Below are 14,503 nucleotides of genomic sequence, written 5' to 3' on the forward strand. Positions count from 1 at the left end.
AAATTGTTTACAAAAATTATATGACTGAGCCTTGTGGGCCTAAGAAAAATTGCCCGTTCGGCGTGATTATGTGAGGTTTCAGGAGGAGGAGCAGGAGGAGGAGGATGAATATAATACACAGATTGATGAAGCAAAAATGTCCCCGTTTTTGATGGTGATAGAGAACGATGCTTCCATCCGCGATTGCAGCCTACGTATTGCTTAGGTATCGCTGCTGTCCGCTGGTGAAGAAGAGAAGTCTGGGGAAATCCAGGCTTTGTTCATCTTGATGAGTGTAAGCCTGTCGGCACTGTCGGTTGACAGGCGGGTACACTTATCCGTGATGATTCCCCCAGCCGCACTAAACACCCTCTCTGACAAGACGCTAGCCGCAGGACAAGCAAGCACCTCCAGGGCATACAGTGCGAGTTCAGGCCACGGGTCCAGCTTTGACACCCAGTAATTGTAGGGGGCAGAGGCGTCAACGAGGACAGTCGTGTGATCGGCTACGTACTCCCCCACCATCTTTTTACAGTGCTCCCGCCAACTCAGCCTTGACTGGGGAGCGGTGACACAGTCTTGCTGGGGAGCTATAAAGCTGGCAAAGGCCTTGGAGAATGTTCCCCTGCCTGCGCTGTACATGCTGCCTGATCTCTGCGCCTCCCCTGGTACCTGGCCCTCAGAACTGCGCCTTCTGCCACTAGCGCTGTCGGATGGGAAGTTTACCATCAGTTTGTCCACCAGGGCCCTGTTGTATAGCATCATTCTCGAACCCCTTTCCTCTTCGGGAATGAGAGTGGAAAGGTTCTCCTTATACCGTGGGTCGAGCAGTGTGTACACTCAGTAATCCGTAGTGGCCAGAATGCGTATAACGCGAGGGTCACGAGAAAGGCATCCTAACATGAAGTCAGCCATATGTGCCAGGGTCCCTGTATGCAACACATGGCTGTCCTCACTAGGAAGATCACTTTCAGGATCCTCCTCCTCCTCCTCCTCCTCTGGCCATACACGCTGAAAGGATGGCAGGCAAGCAGCATGTGTACCCTCAGCAGTGGGCCAAGCTGTCTCTTCCCCCTCCTCCTCATGCTCCTCCCCCTCCTCCTCCTCCTCAGCGCTGAGATATAGACATGAGGGTGCTCTGACTATCCAGCGACATACTGTCTTCCCCCGCCTCCGTTTCCGAGTGTAATGCGTCTGCCTTTATGCTTTGCAGGGAACTTCTCAAGAGGCATAGCAGAGGAATGGTGACGCTAATGATTGCAGCATCCCCGCTCAGCATCTGGGTAGACTCCTCAAAGTTTCCAAGGACCTGGCAGATGTCTGCCAACCAGGTCCACTCTTCTGTAAAGAATTGAGGAGGCTGACTCCCACTACGCCGCCCATGTTGGAGTTGGCATTCCACAATAGCTCTACGCTGCTCATAGAGCCTGGCCAACATGTGGAGCGTAGAGTTCCACCGTGTGGGCACGTCGCACAGCAATCGGTGCACTGGCAGATTAAACCGATGTTGCAGGGTCCGCAGGGTGGCAGCGTCCGTCTTGGAGTTGCGGAAATGTGCGCTGACCCGGCGCACCTTTCCGAGCAGGTATGACAAGTGTGGGTAGCTTTTCAGAAAGCGCTGAACCACCAAATTAAAGACATGGGCCAGGCATGGCACGTGCGTGAGGCTGCCGAGTTGCAGAGCCTCCACCAGATTACGTTGTCACACACGACCATGCCTGGTTGGAGGCTCAGCGGCGCAAGCCAGCGGTCGGTCTGCTCTGTCAGACCCTGCAGCAGTTCGTGGGCCGTGTGCCTCTTCTCTCTTAAGCTGAGTAGTTTCAGCACGGCCTGCTGACGCTTGCCCACCGCTGAGCTGCCGTGCCACGCGACACCGACTGCTGGCGACGTCCTGCTGCTGCTGACACATCTTGATTGCGAGACTGAGGTTGCGTTGGAGGAGGTGGAGGATGAGGAGGAGGAGGGTGGTTTAGTGGAGGAAGCATACACCGCCGCAGATACCACCACCGAGCTGGGGCACGCAATTCGGGGGGTGGGTAGGACGTGAGCGGTCCTAGGCTCTGACTCTGTCCCAGCCTCCACTAAATTCACCCAATGTGCCATCAGGGAGATATAGTGGCCCTGCCCGCCTGTGCTTGCCCACGTGTGTGTTGTTAAGTGGACCTTGGCAGTAACCGCGTTGGTGAGGGCGCGTACAATGTTGCGGGAGACGTGGTCGTGCAGGGCTGGGACGGCACATCGGGAAAAGTAGTGGCAACTGGGAACCGAGTAGCGCGGGGCCGCCGCAGCCATCATGCTTTTGAAAGCCTCCGTTTTCACAAGCCTATATGGCAGCATCTCCAGGCTGATTAATTTGGCAATGTGCACGTTTAACGCTTGAGCGTGCAGGGGCGTGGCGGCGTACTTGCGCTCGCGCTCAAACAGTGGCGCTAGCGACGTCTGGACTCTGCGCTGAGAGACATTGCTGGATGGGGCCGAGGACAGCGGAGGTGAGGGTGTGGGTGCAGGCCAGAAGACGGTTGTGCCTGTGTCCTCAGAGGGGGGTTGGATCTCAGTGGCAGGTTGGGGCACAGGGGGAGAGGCAGTGGTGCAAACCGTAGGCGGTGAACGGCCTTCGTCCCACCTTGTGGGGTGCTTGGCCATCATATGCCTGCGCATGCTGGTGGTGGTGGCTCCCCAGCTGATCTTGGCGCGACAAAGGTTGCACACCACTGTTCGTCGGTCGTCAGGCTTCTCTGTGAAAAACTGCCACACCGTAGGGCACCTTGACCTCTGCAGGGTGGCATGACGCGAGGGGGCGCTTTGGGAAACAGTTGGTGGATTATTCGGTCTGGCCCTGCCTCTACCCCTGGCCACCGCACTGGCTCGGCCAGTGCCCACACCCTGACTTGGGCCTCCGCGTCCTCGCCCGCGTCCACGTCCTATAGGCCTACCCCTACCCCTCAGCATGGTGTATTACCAGTAATGCAGAAACAGAACGCTGTAATTAAATGTGCCGCTTATTGGCCTGTGGTTGGAGGCTGACTTCGCTTACGGAACGCCAGGAACTAATTTTGCGCAAGCCTGCTGTAACACTTTGCTGGCTGCGTATGAATTAGGAGGACAACTACCCCCAGCAGAGACCCAGTACACTGAGGACAGTCACAGGAAGCCCAAATAGATTTTTTTCACAAATGTTTTTGCTAAGGCCCACTGCCTATATACAGTGTATATGTCTTCTGTCCCTGCGTCACCACTACTGGCCCTGGAGTATGTAAAATAACTGCACACTGTTGCACTGTGGACTGGAATACAGCGGTGATTTAACAGCCTACACAGAGCCAGGAAATAATTTTGCGCAAGCCTGCTGTAACACTTAGCTGGCTGCGTATGAATTAGGAGGACAACTACCCCCAGCAGAGACTCAGTACACTGAGGACAGTCACAGGCAGCCCAAATATATTTTTTTCCACAAATGTTTTTGCTAAGGCCCACTGCCTATATTCAATAAATATGTCTTCTGTCCCTGCCTCACAATATATGTCTTCTGTCCCTGCCTAACCACCACTTCTGGCCCTGGAGTATGAATAATTACTGCAGGGCGCAATGCTCTGCACGGCCGATATACAAAAAAAAAAAAATGTGCAACACTGCAAAAAGCAGCCTCCACAGTACTGCACACGGTTAGATGTGGCCCTAAGAAGGACCGTTGGGGTTCTTGAAGCCTAAAATACTCCTAACACTCTCCCTATAGCAGCTCCGGCACCAACAGCACTTTCCCTCCTCTATGTCAGAATGCATCTGTGGCGAGCCGCGGGAGGGGCCGATTTTTATACTCGGGTGACACCTGATCTCGCCAGCCACTCACTGCAGGAGGGTGGTATAGGGCTTGAACGTCGCAGGGGGAAGTTGTAATGCCTTCCCTGTCTTTCTATTGGCCAGAAAAGCGCGCTAACATCCCAGAGATGAAAGTGAAAGTAACTCGAACATCGCGTGGTACTCGTCACGAGTAACGAGCATCTTGAACACGCTAATACTCGAACGAGTATCAAGCTCGGACAAGTACGTTCGCTCATCTCTACTAGGCACACAATCCACGAATTGTGCTCCCCTTTTGGAGCTCCAAACCCTGTGCAAATATAAATAAAATTTCCCTGAAAATTATAACACATTATGATTTAGAGTCCCACTGTAAAGAGAATATGGGGCAGCCAATGCATGTTCCACAGGCAGAAAGATGAGGAGTGGATTGGGAGAGAGGAGGTAAGGAGGCGAGAGAAAGGGAAGAGGATGGAGGATGTAGAAAGGTAGGATAAGGGATAGACTCACTGCCCCAACACGCACAGGGACCCCACCCGACAGGGTTACATATCTTATGTTACTCGTTATTGCATAATACTTGATAATTAGCGCCTTGGAGGCCTTGGCAGCTGATTGAACCAGTCCTCCGCCTCACCGGGAGACGAGAAAAAGATGGTGCAGTGATTGTAAATGACGCGAAGGCGAGCTGGAAACACTGTGGGGTACTTTATATCTGCATCTCATAGGCTGTGTTTGATGCTGACAAAGTGGCTCTGTTTTTTGTAAGGCAGACAAGAAATCTGGAAAAATGGATAAGTAGGCATTGTCAAATTTGAGCTCTCGCTTGCATCTGGCTGCTTGTAGGAATGTCGGCTCATTTTGGAAAATTGCGACTACCCTACTTATAAACCAATGGAGTCGTTTTGGTTGCAGATGGGGGAGAATAGTATGGTGTTAGAATCTGATCCTCAGTTTTTCAGAGTTAAGACGCTCAATGCAGGTGGCCGTCCAACCAACCCAGCTCTACGCAGTCAGGATGGGTGCAGGGCTCTGTTTCTCAGTGGGAAAAAGCACACTTCAGGTGGCTGAATGACAAACCCAGCTCTACACAACCAAGATGAACGCAGGTCCCCAGTTTCTCAGAGGGAAGAGGCGAAGACAGGATAAAGGTAACTGTGTAGCAAATGCAGCTCTGCGCAGGGCTATATACAGGTTCTTAGTCTCTCAGAGGGATTAAGCTTAACACAGGTAGTTGTAGATCAAACGCAGCTCTGCTGTGTCAGGATGCATGCAGGACTCCAGTATATCAGAGGGAAGAAGCCTCCCACCCCTCTTCTCCGACAGCTACCATAGGTTGAAATGCGCTCTCTATGTGCTATCTTGGCCGGCCGCGTGCGTTTATGCTGCGGGAATGCGCTTATCTAAATGGATGCATTGTTCAGCAATGCATCAGTTGGGCAGCGTGTATCGGCCCAGGCGTGAAAGCGGGGCTAATATATGTTCATGTAAATAAGCCCTAAAAGCCATAATAAAAGAAGGAAAAAGGAGGAAAAAGATTCATTTTCTTCTTTTCCCTTCTTCTCCCTTTTTCCTTCTTATCTTTATTTTTTTTTCTTTTCCCCTTTTCTTTAATTTTTAAAAAGGAAGAAGAGTGAAAATGAAGAATTTCAGTAGATTTGGCTAAGACAAAAGCAAATTTTAACCAAAAGCAGGGTTCAACCGTTTTGGTTGGCTAAACAGTAATTATTACCGTCAACCTCTTAGTGGTAAGGCCCATTTTTCTTCATTTTACACAGACAGCTGGCACCCACTATGTATGGAGCGGGATTGGCTTACAATCTAGCTTCATAGAAACCCCACACGCCCAGGAAATAACTACGCACTGGTACGTGAAGAAGTTAAATTATTGTAGACAAAAGTCTGTAAGGAGTTTAAAACCCACATCACCTGCAAATGGATAAAGTTCAGTGACAATTATTAGACAGGTTATTTTATTACTTTGTTCTTTTGTTATAACATCTCACTATTATACAGCTGTCTCCAAGACTAAATTATCAGCCAGCAATGTATATAAGCAGCGTCATCCTGACTGCCGTGCCTCTCCTGTGCTGAGGCTCTGCTGAGCTGCCAGGAGCTGTGCTGAATAACAAGGCCCGTGTCATGAGCCGCTCTCCTCTTCTCCCTACATTGTATCTATTTTATTACTTCCTGTATCTTATAGAAGCAATCTAACAGGACACAAGTCCTCCAGCCATCAGTTCGGTCATTACACGGATAGAGAAGTCATCACTGCGGTTCATACTGAAAGCTTGCAACTGAATGATTTTGACAATCCAAACTTTTATTGCACAGGGTGAGTATTCCTCCTCAACCAATTACACTGGCCAACAAAAAATATTTTAACTTCATGAGTCAAATCTTACTAATTTTGGGGGTGAGAAAAAAAACAAATATGACAAAGAAAAAAGTGTTTTAGCTCTAGTTTCTGTAATATACAATAGGTGGAAGTATGTTATTTTATTGGATTAAGAGAAAATTATACATTTGCTAACTAACATTGAAAGTGCATTGGAGGGGGCGTGGCCTAGCCAGCGGAGGAAGCAGAAGTGCGGGAACTTAGCTCCTGCAACCGCCTCAGGAAAACCTTTTTACCGGCACTCCTGACACCGGACCACCCTGCTAACTACCAGCATCAGCTGCTCCGCAGGCCGGGGAGCAAAAAGAGCCGCTCCGGACCCCCCACAGCCGCGGATTATTTTCTGGCCTAGCGCCGAAGAGGAAGCCGGGGCCTAAATTTTCGCGCCGTGCCGGAAGCGCGCGGCGGGGTGCGAGACGGGCGGGAGCCCCTGCGGCCACATCCACAAGCGGCAAGATCCGGCAACCCCTGAGGGGGTCTCCCGGATAAAGGTTTGGCTAGGAGAGACACAGGCCGCCCGGCGCTCGGCGGCGGCAGCGGCGGCCGCGGCGGGGGGAGGAGGGGTGCAGCAACCCCTGGGAGGAAGATAGCAAGCAGCCCCTTTCATCCAAGGGAACATACAAGGGAGGACAAGGCTCATACTTACCGGGCGACGCAGCTTTCTCCCCACGGACTACTGTGCGATACCACCTCACTGCATCCCGGTTCAATATATACAGAAGGACTGAGTCACCCTTTCTGGGAGAAACCTAACGTTGAACCGCAGGCTTGTCAAGGCCTGATAAGCCAGTAAAATAACACAGTGAGACTGGCAGCACAGAGCAAGGCCAAAAATCTCACCCAGTTTGTGAAAGCAGCAAGTGACCCATCCCCCCCCCCCTCCTGCATATACCCTGCTTTCTCAAATACATACCTCACCTCTTCCTGTTCAACCCTGCTAAGGAGAGCAGATAGAAGGACAACAGAAATCAGCCAGCTTCAAGGTATATACAGGCTTAGCCTGAATTTTTCAGGGGGACCTGGCCAAGGCCCCCACGCAAACTTGGACTGCTACATAAACCCTCCCCCAGGGTGAACAGACCGCTGGCCTGACGCGCGGGTGGAGACCTTTTAACCCACAGCGCGCTCCTCAGATCGTATAACCGCGCAATCAGACCCATTCCCCCCCCCCCGCATATATCCTGCTTTCTCAACTACTTCCCTCACCTCCTCCTGCTCAACCCTGCTAAGGAGAGCAGACAGAAAGATAACAGAAGTCAATCAGCCGCAAGATCTACATACAGGCTTAGCCTGAATTTTTCAGCGGGACCGGGCCAAGGCCCCCACGCAAATTTTCTCTGCTACATAAACCCTCCCCCAGGGTGAACAGACCGCTGGCCTGACGCGCGGGTGGAGACCTTTTAACCCACAGCGCGCTCCTCAGATCGTATAACCGCGCAATCAGACCCATTTCCAAACCCCCCCCCCCCCCCCGCATATACCCTACTTCCTCAACTACATCCCTCACCTTCTCCTGCTCAACCCTGCTAAGGAGAGCAGACAGAAAGGTAACAGAAGTCAGTCAGCTTCAAGATCTATATACAGGCTTAGCCTGAATTTTTCAGCGGGACCGGGCCAAGGCCCCCACGCAAACTTGGACTGTTACATAAATCTTCCCCCAGGGGGGAGCAGACCGTCGGCCTGACGCGCGGGTGGAAACCCCCCAACCGTCAGCGCGCTCCTCAGATTGCGTAACCGCGCGATCAGACCCGGTTGCAAGCCGCTTCATCTAGGCTTAATTCTCAAAGACACCAAGTGGCTGGGCCCACCTGATGATTCGATAAAAGAGTCACACCAGGGGGCGGACCTCGTCGCAAGAACAAGTCTAAGTCAACTCCAACGCAATATGGGGAAAAATAACAGAGATAAAAGCAGTGACTCTCTTAATACACCCCGACCAGCAAAAGGCCAATCAGATATGCAGAAGTTCCTCAAAGAGAGATCTTCCAGATCCCCTCACCCCTCTAGCAAAAAAGCACTGAACTTACCAGCCCCACTGACGTCTAGCTTAGAAAGAGAGGATGAAGCATCATCAGAAGGTGAAGAGACGGAGCAGGTTTCCAGAAGCTTCATGAGAGACCTAATTACCAAAGCCTTACAACCAATTGTCATGGATCTCGCAGAAATCAAAGAAGAGGTCAAGTACACAAGTAAAAGAGTAGAAGCCCTGGAGGCCTCCTCTACCTCTATAATTACGCATTCAACAGAACTTGAGCAGGTGGTCAGAGAACAACACCACCAGCTCAACCACGCTTTACTCCTCCAAGAAGATCTAGAAAATCGCAATAGGCGAAATAATATCAGAATTAAAGGCATCCCGGAAACATGGGCGGCAGAGGCCCTTCCTAAAGTCGCGTCCGAAGTATTTGCATCACTCATAGGCCAAGAACGCTCCACACAAATTACAATAGATCGTATCCACAGATCCCTGAGACCCCCCCCTGGTGGCTCGGATCCACCGAGGGATGTAATCTGCAAGCTACTATTGTTCACAGATACACAGGCCCTATTGGATGCAGCTCGGCGCAACAAGGACCTTGCCTATGACGGGACATCAATCCAGTTCTATCAAGATCTTGCCCCATCTACTTTAGCCAAAAGGCGACTACTGAGACCCCTACTCGAAGCCCTGAGAGCCAGGGACATTAAGTATTCATGGCTCTTCCCCTTCGGACTGGGGCTCAACATCAAGGGCCGCAGATACAACATCCGCTCACCGGCAGACCTACAGAAATGTTGGCACATCCTAGAGATGGAGCCCATGGACATTCCCTCGTGGCTCCCTCTCCCGGAGTTCCCCACACTCCCCTCACTGTCTATGGAGGGGGCTGTCCAGAACTCAGGAGACTTTAGGTCCCCTAGAGGGAAGAAAAAGAAAAGCAAAGAAGGTTCTCTCCAAGAAAATACCTGAAAATCTGAAGGGACGTGTTTTCACGGCTAATTTAACGATTAGAAGTTAGATAGAAGAGGGTCCCATGCCCCTGATCGTTTTCTTTCCGAGTTGATAACTTTATCTTTAGATACTGTTGACTTATTGTTAGCATGACTTGTGCTGAGATGAGGCCTGCCCCTTATGGGCTAGGCCTGATTCAATTGTCATTCTATTGTTTATTGTTATTTGGTACCTTTACCGTTTCCACTAGACTGCGGAATAGTGGGACTCCTGGTCGGACGAAGGACGTAGTAAATACCGGGGATTGTGCTGCGCATTCGGCGTCTGTTCGAGGAGTCCCCCCTAGCACCGCAGCTTCATCTTCAAGTCTGTTCGTGTTGGACTGATACCAATCGGCCACTTAGCCGATTTACTCCTCTCAGTCCTCTCCACACTGATTACCACCCCCCCCCCCCACTCATACCCTCACTTTTCTCCCCATTTCCTTCTTGGCCCCAGTGGGCTTACCCTCTCTTGCACTAATACCCGCCGGGGGCTCTGGCGATTGGCGAAGTGGGTGGCTTGTGCTAGAGTCTTACCCCCTTTCTCTTCCTGTTCGATTTGCAGGTCCAGAACTCCGCCTGAAAGACCGGCTCCAACATGACTCCTGTGCGCTTCACGTCGCTCAACGCTCGAGGTCTGAATTCACCGGGTAAAAGGCACAACGTCGCCCACCTCCTCAAAAAATGTAAGACAAAAATCCTAATGCTTCAAGAAACACATTTTAAAAAAGACAAACACTTTACCCTCCCAGGTTTAGGATTTCAGCAACATTACAATAGCACCCACCCAGATTCAGCTTCCAAAGGGGTGGCCATTATGATTCATAAGACAATCCCCTTCAAATTAGACGCATCACTACAGGATGGAGAGGGTAGAGCGATACTCCTAAAAGGCTCAATTAACAATATAAAACTAACGCTAGCCAATCTTTACGCACCAAATGTAGATCAGGTCCCCTGGTTAATTAGACAACTAGAGACGTTAAAACAATTTGCGGAAGGCCATATTATCTTAGGGGGGGATCTAAATGTCACCCTAAACCCACTACTTGATTCCTCGACGGGCCGCTCCCAAATTTCCCAAACAAAGCTAAAAAGGTTACATAGAGCCATGCGAGAAGTGGGGATTCTGGATGCTTGGCGACTCAGTCACCCCTCCGCTAAAGACTTCTCGTTCTTCTCCCAGGTCCACGCCTCCTTCCAGAGACTGGACTACGTGTGCATTTCGCCAGGCCTACTACCCTATATCAAGAAGGCCAGTATAGACTCTATCACCGTCTCTGACCACGCACCCGTTCACTTAGACTTATGCTTACCACAACCAACTCCTAGGGAGTGGAGGTGGCGCCTCAACGACTCCCTCTTAGATTCCCCGGAGGAGAGCTCCAAGATAGAGCTCCTTCTGGAGGAATTTTTCACAAATAACTTAGAAGGGAGTGTTGAAAAACCAGTGGTCTGGGAGGCCCACAAGGCCTATGTAAGAGGGATTCTGATAGCGTTAGGGTCCAAAGTAAAAAGGCAAAAGCAAAAACAAATTGATAACATACTATCCCAAATAGCTATCTCAGAACAGGTGGCAAAACACTCACAGACGGAAGACAATCTGGAAACACTAACCTCTTTAAGACACCAACTGTGCAGCCTTCTCACAGAAAAATATAATAAAAAATACATGTACCGCAAACAAGCCTATTATGCTCATGGCAATAGGGGCAGTAAGCTCACGACAGCCCTACTAAAGAAGGCTAAAACTAGGAATGCGATCCAGACCATAAAGACGCAGATGGGGATCTCGGTCTCCTCCACACAGGATATAGCGAAAGAATTTCAGCTTTTCTACTCAAAGCTGTACAACTTGGAGGAGAGCGAGATTACCCTATCGAGACAGAACACTATAGAAAACATAGACGCGTTCCTCAAGTCCCTTAACCTCCCTGAACTGGAAGCCGCAGAGGCCTCTTCATTAATAGCCCCGATTACGGAAAAAGAAACAGAAGAGGTCCTAAACTCTTTCCCTCTCGGCAAAAGTCCAGGACCGGACGGCCTATCCCTAACCTATTATAGGGCCTTTAAGAAACAACTAATCCCTAGACTAACTGAAACGTTTAACGCCCTGTTGAGCGGTGCAGCTCTTCCCAAACAAGCGCAGGAGGCGCACATCACGCTCATCCTGAAGGAGAGTAAAGACCCAGAGCAATGCAGCAGTTACAGACCCATTTCGCTCATCAACCAAGACGTAAAAATCTGGGCCAAACTCCTGGCTAAGAGAATGGGCGAATATATCCCTGATCTGATAACACCCGAACAGGCGGGCTTCGTCCGGGGGCGAGAGGGAAGAGAGAACTGTTTGAGACTCCTCCATGCTGCTAAATATGCACAAAACCGCAAAATACCTACGGCCTTTGTCAGCACTGATGCTGAAAAGGCATTTGATAGGGTGAGCTGGGTTTTTATGGAGAGGGTACTGCTCAGGTTTAACTTTCCCCCTGCCCTGGTCGCAGCTATTTTTTCCCTTTACTCTCAACCTCATGCCAGACTCAGGGTCAACGAATCCCTCTCGCCGCCATTCGATATACGAAATGGTACGCGACAGGGGTGCCCCCTGTCTCCCACGCTTTTCATCCTCACTATAGAGCCGCTTCTCCAGTGGATAAGACAGGACCCAATCATTAGGGGCTTAAGGGTAAACTCACACACTTTGTCAACGGCGGCATTCGCAGATGACATAATGATTGTGGTTACCAAATCCGAAAGGAGCCTCCCCAGACTCACTTCAATGCTAAAAGACTTTGGAGTTCTTTCAAACTTCAAGGTTAACTTTACTAAATCTACAATTCTCAATATCTCAATCCCGAAGGCGCAGAGCGAGTCGTTGAGAGCCAGTTCACACTTCAAATGGTCAGAGACGGTGGTAGACTACCTAGGGGTGAAGCTCCCCAAAAAGACTGAGGACCTATACCTTCATAATTTCCAACCACTAATCCCTCAAATAAAAGCCTTACTGAGGTCATACGACTTACCGCTCCTGTCTTGGTTCGGGAGGAAAAACATTCTAAAGTCCTACGTACTCCCCATAATCATCTACAAATTGCGTATGATCCCGATCCGCCTACCCCCCTCTTTCTTTAAATCGCTGAAATCACTTTTTTCTAGCTTTGTCTGGAGACAAAAAAGACCCAGACTAGCGTATAGCTTAATGACAAGGCGGAGGTCAGAGGGGGGGATGGACTTGCCGAACATACAGGATTACTACCAGGCCATCCAACTTAGCTATTGGACGGACCTGACACACCCGGCCAGAGACCCGCTACTCCAGAACCTGGCGAAGGCCTCCCAGAACGACACATTGCCAGAGGACTTGTGGTTCCCTGTAAAACAGCAATATAGAGCAAAAGGGTTCAACCCTCTACTCAGAGGCCCTTACGAGACTTGGGACAAGTTCAGAGAATCACTCGCACCAGAACCTTCGCCACTGACACCGATCAGAGGGCTCAGTAGATTAGTAGGAGTACCTCAGGATCCAGGATCCAGGAGTATCTGGAAACAATTTGAAAATAGTAAAATAGGTGACATCCAAAATCTAGCGCATAAGACACCAGAGGAAATCATGACTACGCTAGCCCCCAATAATTCCCTCTCCTTCTTGCAAAAAGCGCATGTTGTAAAAGTTCTCTGTGAATTCCTGAATAAGTACAAATCATCCAGACCCAAGACACACTTTGAAAACACCTTGAAAACAAATGCACCCGGCTCGAAGAAAATCTCTATCATAAGAAGAAGCTTTATAGCGCCCCCGATGCAGGCTAAACCTACCTTCCTGATTAGCTGGGAAAAAGAGCTAGGGATTTCGCTTTCCACTGCTGAAACCAAATTAATTCTGAGCCTGGCGTATGGTCTGTCCCCATGCGTCCTAATGCAGGAGTGCCACTATAAATTATTGGTCAGGTGGTACAAAACCCCCCAATGGCTCTTCAGTTACAAGTTAGCCCCACATAATAGATGTTGGAGGTGTGAGAAAGAAATAGGCTCCTTCCTTCACATCTGGTGGGAATGCTCGGGTGTCTCTGGATTTTGGAGGGAGGTCGAGAGGGACCTGAGGGCTCTGACCCCTGGCCTCTCGCTAACACCAGACATGATTTTTCTGTGGAAACCATCGTCCCACTTTCACCCACGCAAAAACAAACTGGTAGCACAGTTGATTGACGCGGCTAAAGCACTGATACCACTCAACCGGCTTCAGCAAACTTCGCCATCTGTTAAGCAGTGGAGGGAAAAGGCAGACTTAATATGCAACCTTGAGGAAATCACAAGCTGGTCGAAGGGAAACCAAGAGGACTTTATCCTCACCTGGTTCCCCTGGAGAGATCTGAGAGGGAAAGCCGTTGAACAACACTGACTAGCGTCGGACCTCGTCGGGAGAGACGAGCCGGTGCCCCCCCCCCCCCCCCCGTGCGTCTGGCGGAGGCAAAGGCGACAGGTGAAGCAAGCAGACCCGGATCGTGGGAATGGACCTCGGGCGTTGAGTGGCGATAAATATCAGCCGCGGAGCATGGAGTTCTGACGACTGGGAGGTAAGGGAGAGATAGTCCCCGAGAGAGTTGACGTACAACAGCACACTAACCCCATAGCCCTTCCTCCCCCCCCCCATCCCACCCTTCTAACCCCTCCCTAGTCCCCTACTCTTCACTAGAACCCTAATACTTTTATTGGTTCTTTAAATACGTTTGGGTTAGCTAGTTGAGCATTACTTGTTTGTGCTATATACTTTTCCAGGGGGTTTTGCATTGTATTGTAAAGTGTTATCTGTCGATCCCCCTCACCCACAGGGCTGCCAAGATGGCATGGGTGCCTGTGGAGGAAGGGGACTTCCCCTATAAAAAACCAGGGGTGCATAGACAACGTTGATAATTGATGCCTATACGCTGTCAATATTGCTAATAACGTGTATGTTACCCTGAAAATTCAATAAAAACTTTGAGTTATTATAAAAAAAAAAAAACGTGCTGCTGCTTCATTCACTTTCGGTGGGACTGCGGAAATAGCTGAGCGACAATTGCTTGGGTATTTCCATCAGTCCCATTGTAATGAATGGAGCACCTATTGCGCATGCTTGGCCAATGCTCGAATTGTTATGATGTCACTGCAAAGACATAAGCGACCTCACAGCGACAGGCAGAGGAGGACATGGGACCACCATTCTCAAGATTGGTGGGAGTCTCAGTGGTGAGACTTTCACCAATCAGCAAGTTATTTCCTATCCTGTACATAGGGGGTTATATGTGATCCTGGTACAACCCCTTTTAAAGATGTCTATTAGACAGCATAAAGCTCGTGAGACAGCCCAAAGATACATCT

The sequence above is a fragment of the Eleutherodactylus coqui genome, chromosome 7 (genome assembly GCF_035609145.1).
Source record: "Eleutherodactylus coqui strain aEleCoq1 chromosome 7, aEleCoq1.hap1, whole genome shotgun sequence".
NCBI lineage: Eukaryota > Metazoa > Chordata > Amphibia > Anura > Eleutherodactylidae > Eleutherodactylus > Eleutherodactylus coqui.